Source organism: Mauremys reevesii, linkage group 16 (genome assembly GCF_016161935.1).
Source record: "Mauremys reevesii isolate NIE-2019 linkage group 16, ASM1616193v1, whole genome shotgun sequence".
In the NCBI taxonomy this organism is placed as follows: Eukaryota; Metazoa; Chordata; order Testudines; family Geoemydidae; genus Mauremys; species Mauremys reevesii.
In genome coordinates this window covers 37,399,803-37,418,235 of record NC_052638.1, presented here as the reverse complement: position 1 = coordinate 37,418,235, position 18,433 = coordinate 37,399,803, and the positions used below count along the sequence as shown (strand labels likewise).

Sequence of the window (18,433 nt, the reverse complement as noted above, 5' to 3'; positions counted from 1 at the left end):
GGTCCCTCCCCAAAGATTAACTACATCATTTCCTTCTCCCAGTCTTGTCTTTGCAACACCAACAGAGCTCTCTGAACCTGGAACTCCTTCCTTGACTTAGTCTGCTCATGCCTTCACCTTCTCCTTCAAAACCTCTCTTAAAATTCATTTCTCCTATAAGGCCTATTAACCTTTGTCCCCTTGCCCCATGAGGAGGTGTGGTGATGTTGATGAGAGAGGGTCACTTGGAGAGCAAATGAGAGAGTGAAAACGAAAATTAAAAAACAAACATGAAGGAGATAGAAACTCAGACCCTGGTCAGATCCACCAATGCTGGAAGCCCTTGGAGCCTGGGCTGCCCTTGAAATGCACAGACGCCCATCAAAACCTCCCGCTGAAGGGTGCTTATCTTCAAAAGGGCCCTTTGTGATGATACAAGACCATAGTTCTCACACCTTGTCTTCACTTCCCTTGAGATTCTATCTCACCAGGAGCGCTTGTGATTTCATTCAGGCCACTTTACCTTTCCTTTTATGTTTTCGGCAGCTGTTTTTCTAAGGGGGAGACCCCCCCACACACTTCATACTCATCTCCTTTGATGACTCGGAGTAGAAGAGAGTCCGGGCCTCCGGTGAGCTTGGAGAGAGAGAAGAGTGTTGTTCTGCTGACGTTCTTTTGTGTATTTTCTCATGGAGGGGTAGTTCTCGTTTAGCTGCACCTCACGTTTCCCACATAATTTAACCAAAAAAAATTATGGACAAGATTTAAAAAAAAAATATGGTTGCCTGAAGCAAAGCTCCTAAATCCATTTTTAAGCACCTAAATAATTGGCCTGATTTTCGAACATGCTGAGCACTCAGCAACTCCCATTCAAGTCATTAGGAGCAGGACTGAGCCTCAGATGACTCATAAAACTCAGAGATTTTGTAGCAAGCACATTATGCTGACTCACACTCCCCCCTACCCGTAGTCCCAGATCTGTAGTTTTCAAAGTTTTTGAGCCCAAACCAGACAAATCATAAAGTTTTGGCTCAATACTTGCATTCGTTCAAATGAAAGATAATTTGAACTCACAATCCAAAAATGGAAATAAGGTTTGCACAAAACCCTTCCAACCAAACCCGTTTTCCAGAGTTCTCGTCCCAACTCTGTTAGAACATGTTTAATCCCCAAAGTGCTTGGAAAATTTCATCCCATGAGAGAGAATTCTGTGGAGCCCCTGTTGATGTTAATAGGAATAGTGTGCATGAACCAAAAGCAGCATGGAACCCATAAAATACATTTATCCTGCTATTTTTATGTGATCTAATAATAATACCTAACTCTTATGTAGTGCTGTTCATCAGTAGATCTCATAGGACATCACTGATATACTAGTCAAGGTAGACTGGAACCCTAACAACTTAAATCCTTCAAGGAGGATGTTGATAGATTGGAAAGGGTTCAGAGAAGAGCCACAAGAATGATTAAAGTATTAGAAAATGTGCATTATAGTGATAGACCAAGGTGCTCAATCTATTTAGTTTAACAAAGAGAAGGTTATGGGGTGACTTAAAAGAAAGACAGAAAATGGTCTAATACAATCCAATAGCTGGAAATTGAAGCTAGACAAATTCAGACTGGAAAGAAGGCGTACACTTTTAATGTTGAGGGTGATTAACCATTGGAACAATTTACCAGTGTCGTGGTTGATTCTCCATCGCTGACAATTTTAGAATCAAGATTGGATGTTCTGAAAGATCTGCTGTAGGAATGATTTTGGGGGAGTTTTCTGGCCTGTGTTATACAGGAGAACAGACTAGATCAGGGGTCGGCACGCGAGTCAATTTTTAATGGCACGCTGGAGCCTGTCTGGACTCCAGCATGCCATTAAAAATCCTGCCCAGCCTGGCCCGCTCTCTTGTCTGCGGGAACAGAAGCGTAGCCGTGCACACGGGGTGGGCAAATGGCCCCACTCTCCCGGCATGGCCAGCCGCGGGGTCCGCGCTCTGAGGCCGGAGCGCCGGCTGAGCGCAGCAAGCTGCCGGCCCCTCCCCTGGAGCCCTGCCGCCGCGTGCAGTGCTCTGGGGATCGGGGCTGCGCGCTCCCGCGGGGCCGCATGTCTGGCTCTGTGTGGAGCCTCAAGGTAAAGGGCCCAGGGCTGGAGGGGTTGGATAAGGGGTGGGGGCAGTCAGGGGACAGGTAGGGGATAGGGTCCAGTCCAAGGACAAGGAACAGGGAGGCTTAGATATGGGGTGAGGTCCTCGGGGGCAGTTGGGGGCAGGGGTCCCAGGACGGGGTAGTCAGGGGACAAGGAGCAGCAGGGTTGGGAGTTCTTAGGGGGGCAGTCACCCAGCCCTCTCCCCTGAGCCCTGACCCCCACACATACACCCCCCACCCTATGCCCTGAGCCCTGCACACCCCTCAGGCCCCTGCCCTGAGCCCTGTACCTCCCTCATACACACCCAGCCCTCTGCTTGACTCCTTCACCCGCCCCAACCCTAGCCTTGACACCCCCACCCATCCCCAGGCCCCCCTCTGCCCTGACACCTACACCCCCCCACATACCCAGCCTCCAGCCCTCTGCCCCCAGCCCTCTGGGTCCCGGCCCCGCACAGCCTGCTGCTGGTCTTGGGTTCTGGCTGACGGACCCTTGCCAGCCGGGGTCCCGGCCACAGGCCTCGCTCAGCGCGTTGCCGGCCTAGGTGAACAGAAGCCCAGGCCAACAGTGGGCTGAGCGGGCCGGCAGCGTAAGATCAACATTTTAATTTCATTTTAAATGAAGCTTCTTAAACATTTTGAAAACCTTATTTATTTTACAAGACAACACTAGTTTAGTTATATAATGTATAGACTTATAGAGCGAGACCTTCTAAAAACAATTAAAATGTATTATCGGCACCCGAAACCATAAATTAGAGTGAATAAATGAAGACTCGGCACACCGCGTCTGAAAGGTTGCCGACCCCTTGACTAGATGATCATAATGGTCCCTGGTGGCCTTAGACTCTATTAATGTATGAAATGCTGATAACTGTAGATATTCTTTTAGGAGCTGTCAATTGTTTGTTACCCACAATCTATTTGTACAGAGGATCCAACATACATAATAATGTTTTACTCATAAAGCACCTTTTCTCCGTGCATTTCAAAGTGTTTTATGAACATTCATTGATTCCTCACAATACCCTTGTACTGTATTCGCTGCTCCAGGCCAACGGGGGGCTGCGGGAAGTGGTGTGGGACAAGGGATTTGCTGGCCGCCTCTTCCCACAGCCCCCATTGGCCTGGAGTGGTGAACCCCGGCCAGTGGGAGCCGTGATCGGCCAAACCTGTGGACCCGGCAAGTAAACAAACCGGCCCGGCCCGCCAGGGGCTTTCCCTGACCAAGCGGCGGCCCCAGTTTGAGAACCACTGCTTTGAACTATACCCCTTTTACATCTGGAAAAACTGAGTCACAGACAGGTTAAGTGGCTTGCTCAAGATCACAAGTGGCGTCAGGAATAGAACCCAGGAGTTCTGACTTTCACTCAGCTGCTCTGATCTCTGGATGACTCTCCCTTCCTCTGCAGTTACTGTGGATTTTTGGGGGGCCAGATTCTGCCACTCTTACTCACCTTGACTAGCACATTACCCTGTGAGTAATCCCATTGATTACTATCAGAGTAACGTGCTACTTAACTCAAGTTAACTCTTTTTCACTAGCAGACAAGCTAATTTCTTCCTTTGGGAAGAATTCCGTTTGCACTGGTATTCTTTTCCAGCCCATACAGCCCACTCTGCTTCCCAAGTCTATGCTGTACAGGTCACTGCCATTTCCTATGAACTTGAATGGAGATTTTCCTGGGAAAACTAGCTTTCCTGTCAGATTTCCAACTGTTGATTTTCCCTGAGGAAAGTCATATTATCCTTCAGCATTGTATCAGCAGATGTATGAAAAAGCTGATTGGTCTCACAAGAAATTTCCAAACCAAATGGCTTCCTGTATTCTCTGTGCTGGGTATGGTTTGAAACAAAACCCAGACTATTTTTCTTTTACAAGTGAAAGGTCCAGTGTGAAATCAGGCATTGACCTCTACAACCCTGGAAAACAATTGCGATTTGGTGACTTGACCTTATATAGTCTATTGGGGATAGTGGCCAAATTTAGAACAGGTCAGAGACCAAACTCAATTTTAACCATTTTGTAGGGAGTATGTCAGGGGCAGTATGGAATTTGGCACAGTGTGTGGGACAGAAACTCATTTAATTTACCTTGGTGTAAATCCAAAGTAGCTCCATTGAACCCAACAGCATTACAAAAAACTTGAAAATTTGGTATACTGAGAAAACCGCCTATCATGCTGACCAATACTATCACATTGTTTCCTTGTTACCTTCTGTTTGTATCCATCTATTGTCTATTTTCCTTTGTTAGCTGGTAAGCTCTTTCAGGGCAGAGATTGTCTCTTTGTTCGGTGTTTGTGCAGCTCTAGACTCTATGATAGTAATAATATACTTCTGGCTCTATACTGATATACTGGTGAGATCACTGTCCTGTATTCTTAATAGAGAAAGCGTTCATATAATGGATGCTAAAAAGGGAAAACAAGAACCCATCAGAGTTTTGGTCTCCAGGCTTCGATCAAGCCATAGCGGGGAAAAAACCTAGTTAACTGGGCTAATTGGTAACACTTTTAGAGATGTGTTCACCTGCTTAAACCCCAGGAATATTGATGGGAGTTAGTACTGTACATATGTTAAAACTGAAGATTATGCATGTTATGTATAATATGGTATTCTAAAGTAATGATACAAAACTATAGCTTTCATTAGTGTTACCACAGTGTTTTGGCACATTACTGAAGAATATTTTAAGGTTCTGGTTTTTTTTAAATAAGGCTATTTGGGCACATTTATAGATGCAATAAATAAGGCACTGATCTGGACCCTTCTCAGATGTCTCCATGGGTTTTATTACCTTAAAGTCCCCAGATCGGCAAGGTACGTAAACCCATACGTAACTTTAAGCACATGAACAGTCCATTGAAGTTAATGGGACAACTCACATGCTTAAAGTTAGGCACACACTTAAGCACCGTGCTGAATTGTGGACTAAATTAAGCTTTTCCCTTTTAATTGGCTTAAATAATAATAAAGACCCCCAGTCATGTATCTAGCACTTTTCCTATGCAGATCTCAAAGTGCTTCATAAAGGTGGGTAAATACCATTTCTTCCTATTTTACAGATGTGTAAACTGAGGCACAGAGCCTTTAAATGCCGTGGCTAAGACCATGGAGTAAGGTAGAGGCAGGAATAGAACTCTGCCACCTGTCACTCATTTTCTGATGGTTTAGTCTAACACAGCAGGAAAAAGCTTTAAGAATCCAGGAAGTGATTGTTCACTGAATGCTTGTAACATATTCACTGTACTGTACCTCGTGACCGGGTGTCAGATTTTAGATCTTGAGTAAGAGGGAATAAATAGGAAGATAAAAGCCCTGCTTTCTCTTGCATTTCATTTGTGATTAATTTAGTGTACACAAATTTCTCTGCTTCGAAGCCCTTTACTGTTTATGCATCTGCTGGTTTTCCAGTGAGAACGATACCCTGCTTTCAGTTCTGCATTTTCCCCCCCTTATAAAGGCATTTCTCCTTTTCAGCAGAGAAACCACTGGTGATTGGAGTGTCTGTGACCTTTGGACTGCCAAACTCCCACTAACTAAATAAAAGCAGCCCAAGAGGGAGAGAGTTAGCATAAATCACCTCCCCTGACAGAGACCACCTGGTTTACACTCACTGCATGGAGGTACCAAGTCTGTCTGAAGCTGCTGACTTTGCACTCTTGTGCGTTTTATGGACACCGTTGGGGAGATACATTGTGTTTACACAAGGAATGGAAAGTTCAGTTTTACTGAATGTAACTGACTTCCTCAGCTTGCTGGGTACAATTCTTCCATGAGCTAAATAAGGAGAATGGGGAGGCTGCTCGTGCCTTTAATATTCATTCAAAATCATGGTGAATTGATGGTGAACTTGCTCAAATGTGATGTGCAACAAGCACTTGTGAACCTTCTGGTTCTTTCTCCTCTCACTGAAATGGTTCCTGCTGAGATTGCCATCAGCCATTTGGTTAAGATCAGTTTAATATCCATTAGGGGACTACTCAGTCTGCAAGGTCTATTCCATCTCTAACAACCATGATCCCAAGAAGTCTTTATTTATCAGGTGTTAATGGGCCTCATTTAGTAGCATGCTTAATGACAGAAGTGCAGTGCTGTGGCTTCAAGCTCTACCCCAGAACTTCACCATAACCCCAGTGAAGGTATTGAAGGACAATCTACAAGAGATGGCACAACACTGTCAGAACTCAGGTTCTCCAGATGCTACATTGAAGCAGGTTTTGTGGTGGTGTAAGTTAAAGATATCAGAGCCTGACTTAGAAAGAGTAGGGTATAATGCTGGTGTCCCTCTCAGTGAAAGGCTAATGTTGTGGGAGTGTCTTGTTTTTTCCTAGATTCATGAACAGCTCCCATTAGCACCAAGATGTGGTGAAAACATGGCCAACGCATTGTCACTACCACTGTCTTGCTGTCTTATCCTATTGGGAAGGCTATTTTTGCATTCTTCCCAGCCATAACTGCAATGATGATAATAATAATAATATGAATTCTAAAGCCGCACACGCTCCAGGAGCCTTAAAAACAGTTTTAAAAAAATAACAAAAATTATAACAAAAAATGACACTAACAATAACAACTAATGTAAATTTAAGGCGGGCCGGGATACAAAGAAAAAGCAGGGAAATGAGCTGGCATAAAAGGATAAATGCCTAAGGCATCCAGCAATCATTTCAACAAACACGTTTAAGGGGGTGGGGAATGGTTTTAGGTGACGTTGCCTCAAGAGGGCGGGGGAAGAATTTCCCAACTTTTTTCCTGTTTTTTTTTGTAATTTGAAAAACATTAACCGTAGCTGGCATAAAAAATAGCGAGAAATTTTATCAATTTTTTCCATAATTATTGTGTTTTTCTGAATTTAGATAATATTTCAACAAGCTTCAGCTTTAGGTGTTTTTTGAAAGTGGGGTGAGAGTGTCTGAGATGGATTTCTGGAGACGAGTAATGTTTCACAACGTAGAGATTGCCACAGCAAAGACACGACCAAAGGTCAGCCACGGGTACTATGATGGGAACCCTGAAGGCAGATGGCGCATGAACACCTGTACCCAGGAAGACAAGGCTCACAAAGGAGGTGTTTAATGCATCCAGGGTCCTGCACTGTTACAAACTTTAGAAAGCAACAGTGCTCTCTTACAATCAATCCAGCATTTTGTAGGAAACCACTGTAAGGAAAAACACAGGCTGGGAACAATGACCCTGAATCAAAGCTTATTGAAATCAATGGAAAAATGTCTATTGACCTCAGTGGGCTTTGCATCAGGTCCAATATGATGAAAGTTTCTCCAATCAGTGAGCAAATGGGCTGTCACCATAGATGCCAACACCTGAACTTTTCTTGCCGGCGTTATCAATGGTCATCTTCAAACAACAGCTCAGACTCTTCACAGCAATCACTTGAAATTACTAGTCACCACTAAGGAGATGAGTGAGTCTGGAAAGAATCCAACTGGATGAGTTCCTCACGGTATCTTTAGTTGAGAATAAATAGCATTTTTTGGAGTGGCAATGCTCTCCAGAGGCTATGGAAAATCAAGAGACTTGGGACTAGAGTCACAAAAGGAGTTAGGTGCCTAGCTGCCATTTTGGGTGTCTAAATCCCAGAATCAGGCCCCACTGGGGTTCATAGCCCTCCTGTTCATCTGTCCCCGAATACCGTAGGTACCTAAACTTGCTTGGTGCATACATTTTGGCAGTAAAAGTCTCCTAGCCGCCTATGCTTCTGCCTGTTCATATGTGCACTGTAGCCCCAGATGCCTAAATTCCAGGGTGATAGGTGAACAAGGAGAAGACAAGGGTTCCTCTGTCTAACTCGCCTGAGCGGCCCAATCTGGTGACCCTGCGCAGAGCTCACCTACTGGATCAGGCCCCTTCTTCATAAAGAATGAAAGAATCATTGGGTGAGAGAGAGCCTGAGAACGTCTCTATAGTCTGGTGTCTAGCGCACTCACTGTGGAGGTGGGAAACCCGGATCCAGTCTCCCTCCTCCAATGCCTTTTGTTTTATTATTTATTCACAGGGGAACAGCTTCAGCAGGAGACATTGAGAGAGCCCCACAGCAGAATATCCCATGGCTCAGTGGCTGGGGCACTCACCTGAGAGGTGGCAAAGCCCTATTCAAATTCTCTCTCCTTCCTAGACAGAGGAGGGACTTGGTCCCCCACATCCCAGGTGAGTACTCTAACTGCTGAGCTAATAATTATGAAAACGGTTGGCATCCTCTCCCTACCTCCTTTTCCCCCTGCTTCTTGCAAAAAAGGGCATAGGAACCTAATGCCAAGGGGGTTTGCAGCTGAGAATCCCAAGCAAAGGGGGCACCTCCATGCAGCCTGGACTTAGGCACCAAACTCCTAGGGCTTAGGACGCACCCCTGGCCTTGGTTAGTTTAGGCAGGAAGTCACTTAGCATGCTGGCGCCTGTGAATCCCATTCTGAAGTGCCTGTCTGTCTCTTTCCATTCCTGGGACAGGGAGTTGAGGCACTTAACTCAGGCTCTGTGAATCCCAGGGATGTTCCAGGCGCCTACAAGTTAGGTGCGGGGACGCTGAGCATGCCTGGGCCTAAGTTTCTTGGTGAGTTTTATTTTTAGCTTTGTCACTGACCTGCTGCATGGCCTTGGGCAAATGGCTGCCCTTCTCTGTGTCTAGACTGCCAGCTCTTTGGGGGCATGGATTGTTTAACCATGTGTGTGTGCAATGCCTGATCTTGGTTCAGGCCTCTATGTGCTACTGAAATGCTAATAATAATTGGCGTCAGCCCTGTCTCTTCCATGCAGAACTTAAAATCCTTAAAGATCCGACCCTGTCCAACAGCTATTATTTTGCTACTGGTTGTTACCGTGATTAGCAGGGTAGGTCATATATGCCTCAACAGCAGTCAGGAGGCCAAGTTCTCTGTGCCTCAGTTTCCTGCTGGGATAATGATACTGACCTCCTTTGTAAGGTGCTTTGAGATCCATGGATGAAAAGCACTCTGAGAGCTAGGTATTAGGATTCTGAAGTGCTTGAAATCTAACAAAGCAGCTTGCTCTAACGAGATCTCCAATGGATTTTTGCAGATGGAAGAGGTCTGAATAATTTTGATAATCTCTAGATAAGCATCTGAACTTGTGGATGTGTCTCTCAGCTGAATCTACACTTCAAACTTTAAGAGACTTGCTTGTTGTTACTGCAGGCAGTAAAAGCAAATAAAGAGTTGCTCTGAAAGCACTGGAATGAGCTATCTGTGCACCACTACCCTCTACTGGAGAGAATCAGAACTGCTCCACTGTGTGCCATAGGCCCCCCACTGTTAATTAATCACAAGTCTCCTTTAGCTCGAGTGGCAAGGGCCTGTGTTTTCTGGAGCAAGATTATCAAAGTTCTGTCCCTACTGTCACAGTGCAGTGCCGATTGTCAATGGTGTGCAGCACAATGGTAGCCAGGAAGTCCTGGGTGGCCACGGATTTGTTCCAATGCTTTCTTGATCACTAGCGTGCCAAGAAAATGCATAGGGCTAAATGTGCAAATCGAGCAAGAGGAGTTTTCATGTTCCATCACCACCATTAGGCCAGATTGTTCTTTTTTTTTTTTCCTGGAGCTCCTTCAGCTGTGGGATACCAGTGAGCGTGCCAGAAAGAGAAAATTCTTCAGTGACGTAAATACAGTAATGACACTTGTTAGCGGTATGTGCTTTCTTTGCCAGTGGAGGGGAAAGAAAATCAGATTTTATTCAACACAGTGTCTCCATATTCCCTCACATAAAAAACCCCCCAAACAAACCCCAAACCTTTCCATATAGTTTACTAAGTCCATGAACTTAATTTAGTAGCTTTGCATGTTCTTTGATAAGGATTTGGTTCATTAAAGTTTACAGAGTTACATTTAATTGACAGGCTGCCCTGAGTGGTTAGAACCAAGATCTCTCCGTAAAGTTCTAGACAGCCAGGACATTAATTGCATTATTTTCTTTGCAGATAAAACTTATGTGGTGGAGCCAGCATTGTCAGATAAAAAATAGATAAGATCGAACCTTGTCTTTAAATTGCAGATCTCCTGGTCTGAGAAAATATGGGGCTCAGATTACATTGTAGGTTTTAATGGGTTTCAGAGATTTTGCCTAAGCATAATGGTAAAAAATGTAGATCCACCAAGATCCTGGAAGGAGCAGATGCACTGTATTTGTGTGATAGTCAGCAGTTTCAGATAAAGGGAAGAGGGTATTCTGGTCTGTTTGCTGCTGTGCTCAAGTTTTCCACATAAAAGCTGCACTCTCTCCTTCAGGAAAAGGACTGTAGTCTCTTTAGTAAACATGAAAGTTGGCCCTTATGCCCGGTCTAATTCTCCATGCAGTCTATGATCCAAAACATTCTTCCAAGGGAAAAAAAGGGGGATGGGGCAGGAAAGATTGAGTAAGGGAGTAAAGATGTGCTCTGGAAAAACACAGCTGTAGTTATAGGAGGGGAATTAATCTTAAGAAACCTTCTGTAGCAATTTCATCCATCAACCATGACATTGGTACCATTATTAGAGAAGATGGAAAATTAAATTGCAAAATTATCTGTTCTGTTTCATTGACTTCCCTCCCCCCTCCCTTTTCATTCCAGGCACCATTTGCTGCAATACCAGTCGCAGTTGGCAGTTCGTTATTAAAAGCACCTGGCCATTAAAGGAAATCAGATCACAGGGCATGTTCTTTAGCTGTGCTGGTCTGAAAATCATAGGCCAAATTACTGCACCGAAGGATAAAAGCTCACACAGATTTTGATTCAGCAAAGCACTGAAGCTGGTGCTTAAGTGCTTTGCTGAATCAGGTCCGCAGAGACAAGGAACTAAGACGTGCTAAGATTCCCCTGGAATGTTCCATCGGGAGGAGAGGGGTTGCTTCTCTGCAGAATGGACAAGAGGCTTTGCCCAGCCTAAGCTCATTGGTAAGCACCTGAGCCCTGTGGGTATGTACTTGGCATGGCTAAGTGTGCTGTTGCTGCCCGTGCTGCCACGGTTACACGACTAGTTCTCATCATGCTAGCATGTGTACGCGAGCTGGGAATCACAGCCCTAGCTCATCGTGTAGATGTAGCCTCAGAATCATGTTGAATTCCCCCCTGCTACTGGATACTCATATAGCATCCAGTCCTGACACGTGTGGACTTGGCAACTGTAATCCACGCTTGCATGACCTTCAGGCTTCAGTACCACAACCGTGCTATACTTAAGAATCCTTGAAGAAGATTGAGCTGGTACAGCATGCTGCAGCCTCCCAACTAAACAGCAATGGTCGATACAAAGACATCACCCTGGTGCTCTGGTTTCTACACTGGCTTCCCATAGGATACCAAGTCAGGTTCACGCTACCAGTCTTGATCTTCAAAGCCTTATTGAGATGAATGCCCATCTACCTCAGAGACCGCCTGATCAGAACCCACCGTGACGTTCACCAGATACAATGGAACCCTCAGCAGCAAGGTTTAGACATGTAGGAACCGGGGATAGAGCTTTCCTGGCAGAGGGCCCACCCACAGGGGTTGAGCAAGACCACAGACCTAAGGAAACCCACATCTTTGATTTGGCTCTTCCACAATAATGGACACATGAGTGTACTAAACCCAAGCAAACATCCTGCCCCTCCTGCAGCTAACTAGACCTCCAGGATCAGGGGGTAGCTGTGTAAGTCAGTATCAACAAAAACAACGAGGAGTCTTGTGGCACCTTAAACAGATTTATTTGGGCATAAGTTTTCGTGGGTAAAAAAACCCACTTCTCAGATGCACCTCCAGGAGTTAGAAGGAAGGGGGGAGACATTAATCCTCATTTTGTCTCTTTTTCTCCATTCCATGGTGCCCAGATACCATAGTGATGGTGCAGTATGAAAACCTATGTTGGCTAGAACGGAAACAAAGGAAAGAAACTCAATAGCAGCATAAACATGAGGGGAAATAACTATCAGTAGCTGGCTGTGGGGTCAGTTATCTGTCCTGGCCCCTTTACACTTCTTCAATAACATAAAGGGGCAGAAACAGTCCCCTCCAGTAACAAACCTAGGTTGTGTGTTATAACTAGGATAAAAAAAAAATTAGATAAGTTCATGGAGGATAGGTTGATCAATGGCTATTAGCCAAGATGGTCACGGACGCAACCCCATGCTCCAGGTGTTTCTAAACCTCTGACTTCCAGAAGCTGGGACTGGATGACAGGGGATGGATCACTCAATAATTGCCCTGTTCTGTTCATTCCTTCAGAAGTATCAGGCGCTGGGCACTGTCAGAAGACAGGATGCTGGGTTAGACAGACCATTGGTCTGAACCAATATGGCCATTCTTATGTTCTTATAAACTACCTCCTCTTGCCGCCCCTCTGATATGGAATGTGCCAAGATTGCAGCCAGGTGAGAGAGGAATAGTTAGAAGGCCAATGTGTTCTGGCTGCTGCAATGGCCCCTGTTGCCACAGAACAAAAGTAAGAGCAGATTCAGGGCTGCTCTAATTGACATTGAGGCTAGAACTGGTCCTTGGGCAGACCCAGAATACAGCCCCAAAGGTGAGATAAGGCCCTCCCACCCCATTCCTGGGCCGAGCACAGGCCAGTCACAATGGGCAATCGGCTTCAGTATTAATTATTAATTTATAATAGATTTATGTTGCTTTCTTTAAGTGGGTCTGGTTTATGAATAAGCATCAGGCTTTTTTTCTGCACACAGCCATGCTTTGCAAATTTTCACGTGTCAACATAAAAACCACCACAATAAAAGAGTTACTAATGTCTTTTAGTTTTTTGCTAGAAATACTGTTCGTAGACTTTCCGTTGTTTGACATTTCCAGATTTGTCTGTGCTTGGAGGTTTTGCAAAAGATTTTCATTCATAAGTGATTAGCAGAAGCCTGTCAACGTTCAGACACAAATTCCCTGTTTACTAGTTATGCAATCCTTTTTTTCTTCAGCATAAACATAGCTGATCACTTTATATCCTCTGTATATTGTTTCTTAATATGAATGAAGTGAAGCAGGCTAACCAGTAGTCATTCAGATTATTGCCTAACATAAACTTACAATGGGCTCTGAAATGTTTAGCTATGCAAACTGTGAAAATGACTATAACTATGTAATGAGAACACAGCCATATTGTTAACACTTAGCATTTAATATGTTTAAAAAATTAGGAAGAGGGTATCTTTGTTGAAATTTGATCTGTTTACTTGCTTTAAAGAAAAGACAAATCACACTGGACAAATGTTAAATCCGCAGAAAAGAAAGAAATATTGTACCATTTTTGCCAAAAATATAGTGACTAACATTTGTTTTTTATTCTCCTTTTATTAAATCACTTCTATAAACCACTCAAAAGTTTCAGTTTATTCAGCGACAATTAGCTTATTGTGTTTCTGAGGTGGATTTAGATTCGAGTGATAAAATTACAGGCCAAAATTACAACCATAATGGAAAATACTGGTTCACGTTTGGCTTTCCATAACTGAAAGATTAGTAGCCATTGCCAACAAGCAGGAGGAAGAAAAGATAATAGGATATGTGTTTATCACTCAAGCGAGATTCCAGAACATGCCACAATAAATTTATATAAGGTAGACTGGAATATTTTTGTTTCCTTTCATTAATGCGGAGGAAATAGATTTGTTCTCCAATCTGACAGATTGTGCAAGGGTAACTATAGTTCACAAAGTGGATTAGCATAATCTTGCATGAAAATTTCAGATCTTTAAAAACTTTAAATCAAATATATTTCTTTTAATTCAGATTCAGCTGATTACATCCCAGTTCTACTTTCATGTTCCTCTGTTTCATTAGCAATAGCTCATGATTATAGCTAGTTGCAATGTTCCTTCGGTGTTTTTCAATGGACATGTGTTTTCTGGAAAATCAAAATTTTTGTGGGAATGACAATTTTGCTGACATTTTTAAATCAGGACAAAACATTTTGTTCCAGGTTGGTTTGACGTTAATCTCTGAACCCTCCTGAGCTGCTGCAATGGTTCATGACAGCTATAGTTTGGGTGTTCTTTCCTATGGGCTGGGCTTCCCACCTGGACTACATCTCCCATGATTCACTGCATGCATGAGACTACCATGATGTATTGCTGCAGTTCATGTGGACACAGAGGTTCATGTTGACATGGAATGAAATGCTTTCACATTTCCAAATCGACATTTGCTGGAATTTTTCATTCATGAAAAGTGTTAATATTTTGACTTTTTGTCCTGATTTGTCCAAATGTCAAAATATTGGAATCGCCTGGGACTGAAGTTCTGTTTTTTGATCAACTCTAATCAAAATACTTTTTGGCCTTATCATATAGCTATAAAAATTCCTGATATTTCTGGGTTAGAATTCTACCCCATGTAATACCATATGACTTAAAAAAATCTTTGTCTTTTCCCTAAAACACTTCTTATTTTAATGTATCTGTGAATTTTGTGCTTTTGAAAGTGATGGGCTAATAAGGCTGGCTTGGGCCAGTCATAATGAAGTTAAGAACTCCGCCTGCTTTCCGTAGACAGCTCTGCCAAGTCACCTCAGCCACAGCCTATACAACCGGATTGCCCTGTCGTACTGTGGATTAATTCTGCAGTAACTCCATTGAAATAAACAAAGCTCCTCCAGTAAAACTGTGCATAAATTCCAGGTGATTCAGACCTGTGACGTTCTGCTATTCCAATATCTCTGAGCAAAATTTGTCAATCAGGCTAAAATTTATTCAGCTGCCTGGTAGAGCAGGTCAAAAAATGCAGAAAAAGTGTTGTGAAAAAGTTTTCAAAAAAAGTTTTGTAAAAAAAAAAAAGTCATCACCAGTTTGATTTTTTAAAATATCTTGACCATGCTGTACGTTGATTGCAAAACAGCAAATAAAAAATATGGAAAATGTTGTCAACAAATTTTCTTCAAAAAAAATTTCAAAATATTTTGACTGGTTCTACTATCGAGTGACCTTTTTAACTTACATAAATGGGGCTTGTGGTGAGATACCAAATGCATTTTAATTTGGAACCTAATCTGAGATATAGTTTGCACCCAGGTTTCCAGAGTTAGCCCAGTGCACCTCCAGGAATTATTCTGGGGAAGCGCCAAGGTCTTGTGTTCTGCAGAAGGTCGGATTAGATGATCACAGTGGTACATTCTGGCTTTAGAATCTACAAATCTCGTTCCTGTTTTTCTCTATTGGCTGGCTTTAAACCTTCCTGAAATCTGACCTTAACGTGTTTACATTCACTTTAAATACTAGGCCAACTCGTTTCCCCTAAAGCTGTTCCCATGTCTTCTAACAGTGTTTCTCGAATCCTGCTATTGCAAAGGAACCAAGTTACAGCCCTGTGGCAAAAGAAAAGACGTACAAGTTACTCGATCTATAATGCAGCAGTATGGAAGAAATTTATGTTTGATGGTCCACAGGTATGTTTGTTTTGACTGATGCATATGAATCAGTGTCTGGTTTGCATCAGATTATCACTGTGAAATGGGTTTTAACCTGATTGCTAATTTGCAATGTGTTTATATGTGGAGCTGAAATGAAGCACATATAAAGGGGTTGCCACATAACCACTTAAAAGTTTGGATGATTACTAGATTAAAACCATTTATTGAGACCTGGGAGAAGGAGTTTTATGGGGAAATGAGCCAGTGCTATTTAGAAACTGAAACATTAATGGCCTGACAGTGGCTAAAGTGATTGTTGTTTTCATTGTAAAGATTTCCTGGACAATTAGCCATCTCCAGACATCTCTGACATGTACTCCTCAACATGTGACACCAATGTAAACTCAACATATTAAAGACAAAATTGCCTATCTTTCCTCCGAGGTCCTCCCCTCCCCCTCCCTTCTCCATAGCTGTCAGCCGCTCCACCACCTTGGTTTCATTGTTGAATCCCATGTCTCCTTCTCCCCCTTCCCCATGGATAGATACGGTCACTAAATCCTGCTGGTTGTCTCCTCAAAATATCTCAGAAAATCCATCCATTCCAGTTACAACCCCCCTAGTCCAGGCTTCATCGTGTCATACCTTGACTGCTATGAATTCCTGCTCTCTTTTCGTCTTGACACTCACCTAGTCTTCCCCCTTCCAAATTAGCCAGTACTTGAAGATAATCTGCCACAGCAACCAATTTGGCCCCCTCCTATGGACAAAGAGAAGAGAGTTATCCAACACAAAAAATGTCAATATCAATTGGAGAGCTACAAAGCTGGAAATACGGAGACCATACATATGGAAGAGTGGAACAGGTGCAGGTATGGATGTAAAATGAAATGCTAAACAGGGAAAAGAAGAAGAATATAAATAACTGAGCACTCTTCATTAAAATCTTTCTGGTTTTGCACACTTCCAACTGCCCCGTCCTCTTCATCTCTCTTCAATGAATCAGCAACTGGCTTGTTGACAACGGAGTTGGCAGTTCTCTATATGTAGCCAGGACGGGGAGAGCTCTCTAGGAGGCCGAGGGATGTTGGGTGAAGGCTCTGGAGGAAGCCCAAAGCAGCAAGAACTCCAAAGGTGAGAAGAGATTCGAGCTGAGTGCTGGATTGTGGAATCAGAGGTAGTACTGAACCAAGGGCTTCATTTTCAGCTAGGTGCCCCCCTGCCTCATCTCCCCCAAAAGGCATCCATGCTTTTGTCCAGGGTATTTGAAAATGCTGGCCCTACATTGATATAAATCATGGTGATTGCACCCATGTTTTCATGCCTGCCAGAGAACATCTGCTTTTAAAGAGCTGGATTGTGGCTCACAGAGGGGAGGGTTAAGAAGCTTTCTCTGTCTTTGTGCCCCTGGTGGCTTTCCACAAACTTGGTCCCTCACCTGAGTGCAGGAACTAGTATCTGCTCACACCCGGAGGGACACAAGCCACTCTAAAGAAGACCTGGGGGTTTGCCCTCCCTCCTCCAGCAAAGCTGGCTAGCTGTGAAGGGGAGTTCAGTCTGCATCCTCTTAAGAGGTGTAACACTGGGCATACCCCTCCTACACCCTGGGACACTAGAGCAGGCATCATGCCTACCTGAAGCAAAATGCCCCTTTGGCTCTTCCCCTGAGGCAATTCAGATGCATATGGGCACAATCTGGCTCATAGGACTTTGATTCATGTGATCTCTGCTGAAAGACCCATACATAGTAAATTGCACCACCCTTTATTTACTTTGGAAGAGAGAAGGGCTGAGCCAACCCCGCTAGGTTTTAAGGAGTCTAGGTATTTAAAACTTGATCCTTAGACAGTTAAATTATTGAACTAACCTTTTGGCAGGTAGAAAACTCTTTCATCTCACCTTTTAGTGGATACAAACACCAGTATATATCCCATTCTTGGCTTTTCCACTTCATTATTCACACACAATCCTTACTGCTTCTGAATCACAAGTCAAAAGAATTTAGGTCTGAGCTCAGAATTCTGTAAGCAAACCAACAAGCTGCCTGTTAATATAGCTGGAATACATCCCGAACCTTTCATCGCTCAGCTCAGGCTATAGACAGCACCCAGTGTTTCCCGCTGCACTGTTGATATAGACGTGGTACGTTTGCCCCCACCCCACGCTGCCAGATCTCATTTCTTTGTTTACACAAACTGTGCAAAGTTCATTAGAAAAGGCAGAAGTGGAAGGAAATGTAAATGTTATACAAAGGGGGGAGGGATAGCTCAGTGGTTTGAGCATAGGCCTGCTAAACCCAGGGTCGTGAGTTCAATCCTTGAGGGGGCCACTTAGGGATCTGGGGCAAAATCAATACTTGTTCCTGCTCGTGAAAGCAGGGGGCTAGACTCAATGACCTTTCAGGGTCCCTTCCTGCTCTATGAGCTAGGTATTTCTCCATATATATATATATATATATATATATATATAAATAAAGTAATTTGCCAAAGTGGGAGGGAAATCTCTTCTTCTATTAAGGTTAAAATAGGGTGGATCTTAATAGGATTACTCATATTCCAATAGCACCTAGAGCTGTCTCTGTGCTAGGGGCTGTACAAACACTTAGAAAGAGATAGCTCCTGCCCCAAAGATCTCACAGGCAAAGGGCAGGAGGGTAAACCAGCACAGAAAGATGAATGCCTTGTCCAGGGTCACCCAGCAGGTCAGGGGCAAAGCCAGGAATAAAACCCCAGTCTCCTGAGTTCCAGTCCAGGGCCCTATCTACTAGAGGACACTAAAAAAAATGATTTTCTGTTGTTGGCAGATACCTATATAAAGAAATTATGTATACATTGCATACCAAATCATTCTCAGATCAAAACCAGTATTTCACGATGCAGTTCTCTGATATGATCCTTTTTTTGTGCTATTAAATAAACACACAGGGGTTAAGTTCCCTTCATGAGAGAAGATGTTGATTTCATTACAGCCCTGGAC

The 18,433-nt window shown here is 43.6% G+C and overlaps 2 long non-coding RNA genes across 2 annotated transcripts in view; one reads left to right on the top strand and one right to left on the bottom strand.

Moving 5' to 3' along the window:
* Nucleotides 1-8,276, top strand: part of LOC120384850 — a 31,680-nt gene extending 23,404 nt beyond the window's left edge. The window contains exon 5 of the long non-coding RNA XR_005589140.1: nt 8,138-8,276. This is a non-coding gene — a long non-coding RNA (uncharacterized LOC120384850). The remainder of the gene's footprint in view (nt 1-8,137) is intronic.
* Nucleotides 8,277-11,825: 3,549 nt separating this feature from the next.
* Nucleotides 11,826-17,571, bottom strand: LOC120384721. The gene is made up of 3 exons (XR_005589060.1): nt 17,357-17,571; nt 16,103-16,217; nt 11,826-11,977 (listed from the first exon to the last, which is right to left on the bottom strand). It is a non-coding gene; the product is annotated as an uncharacterized LOC120384721 (long non-coding RNA).
* Between the last annotated feature and the right edge of the window lie 862 nt (nt 17,572-18,433).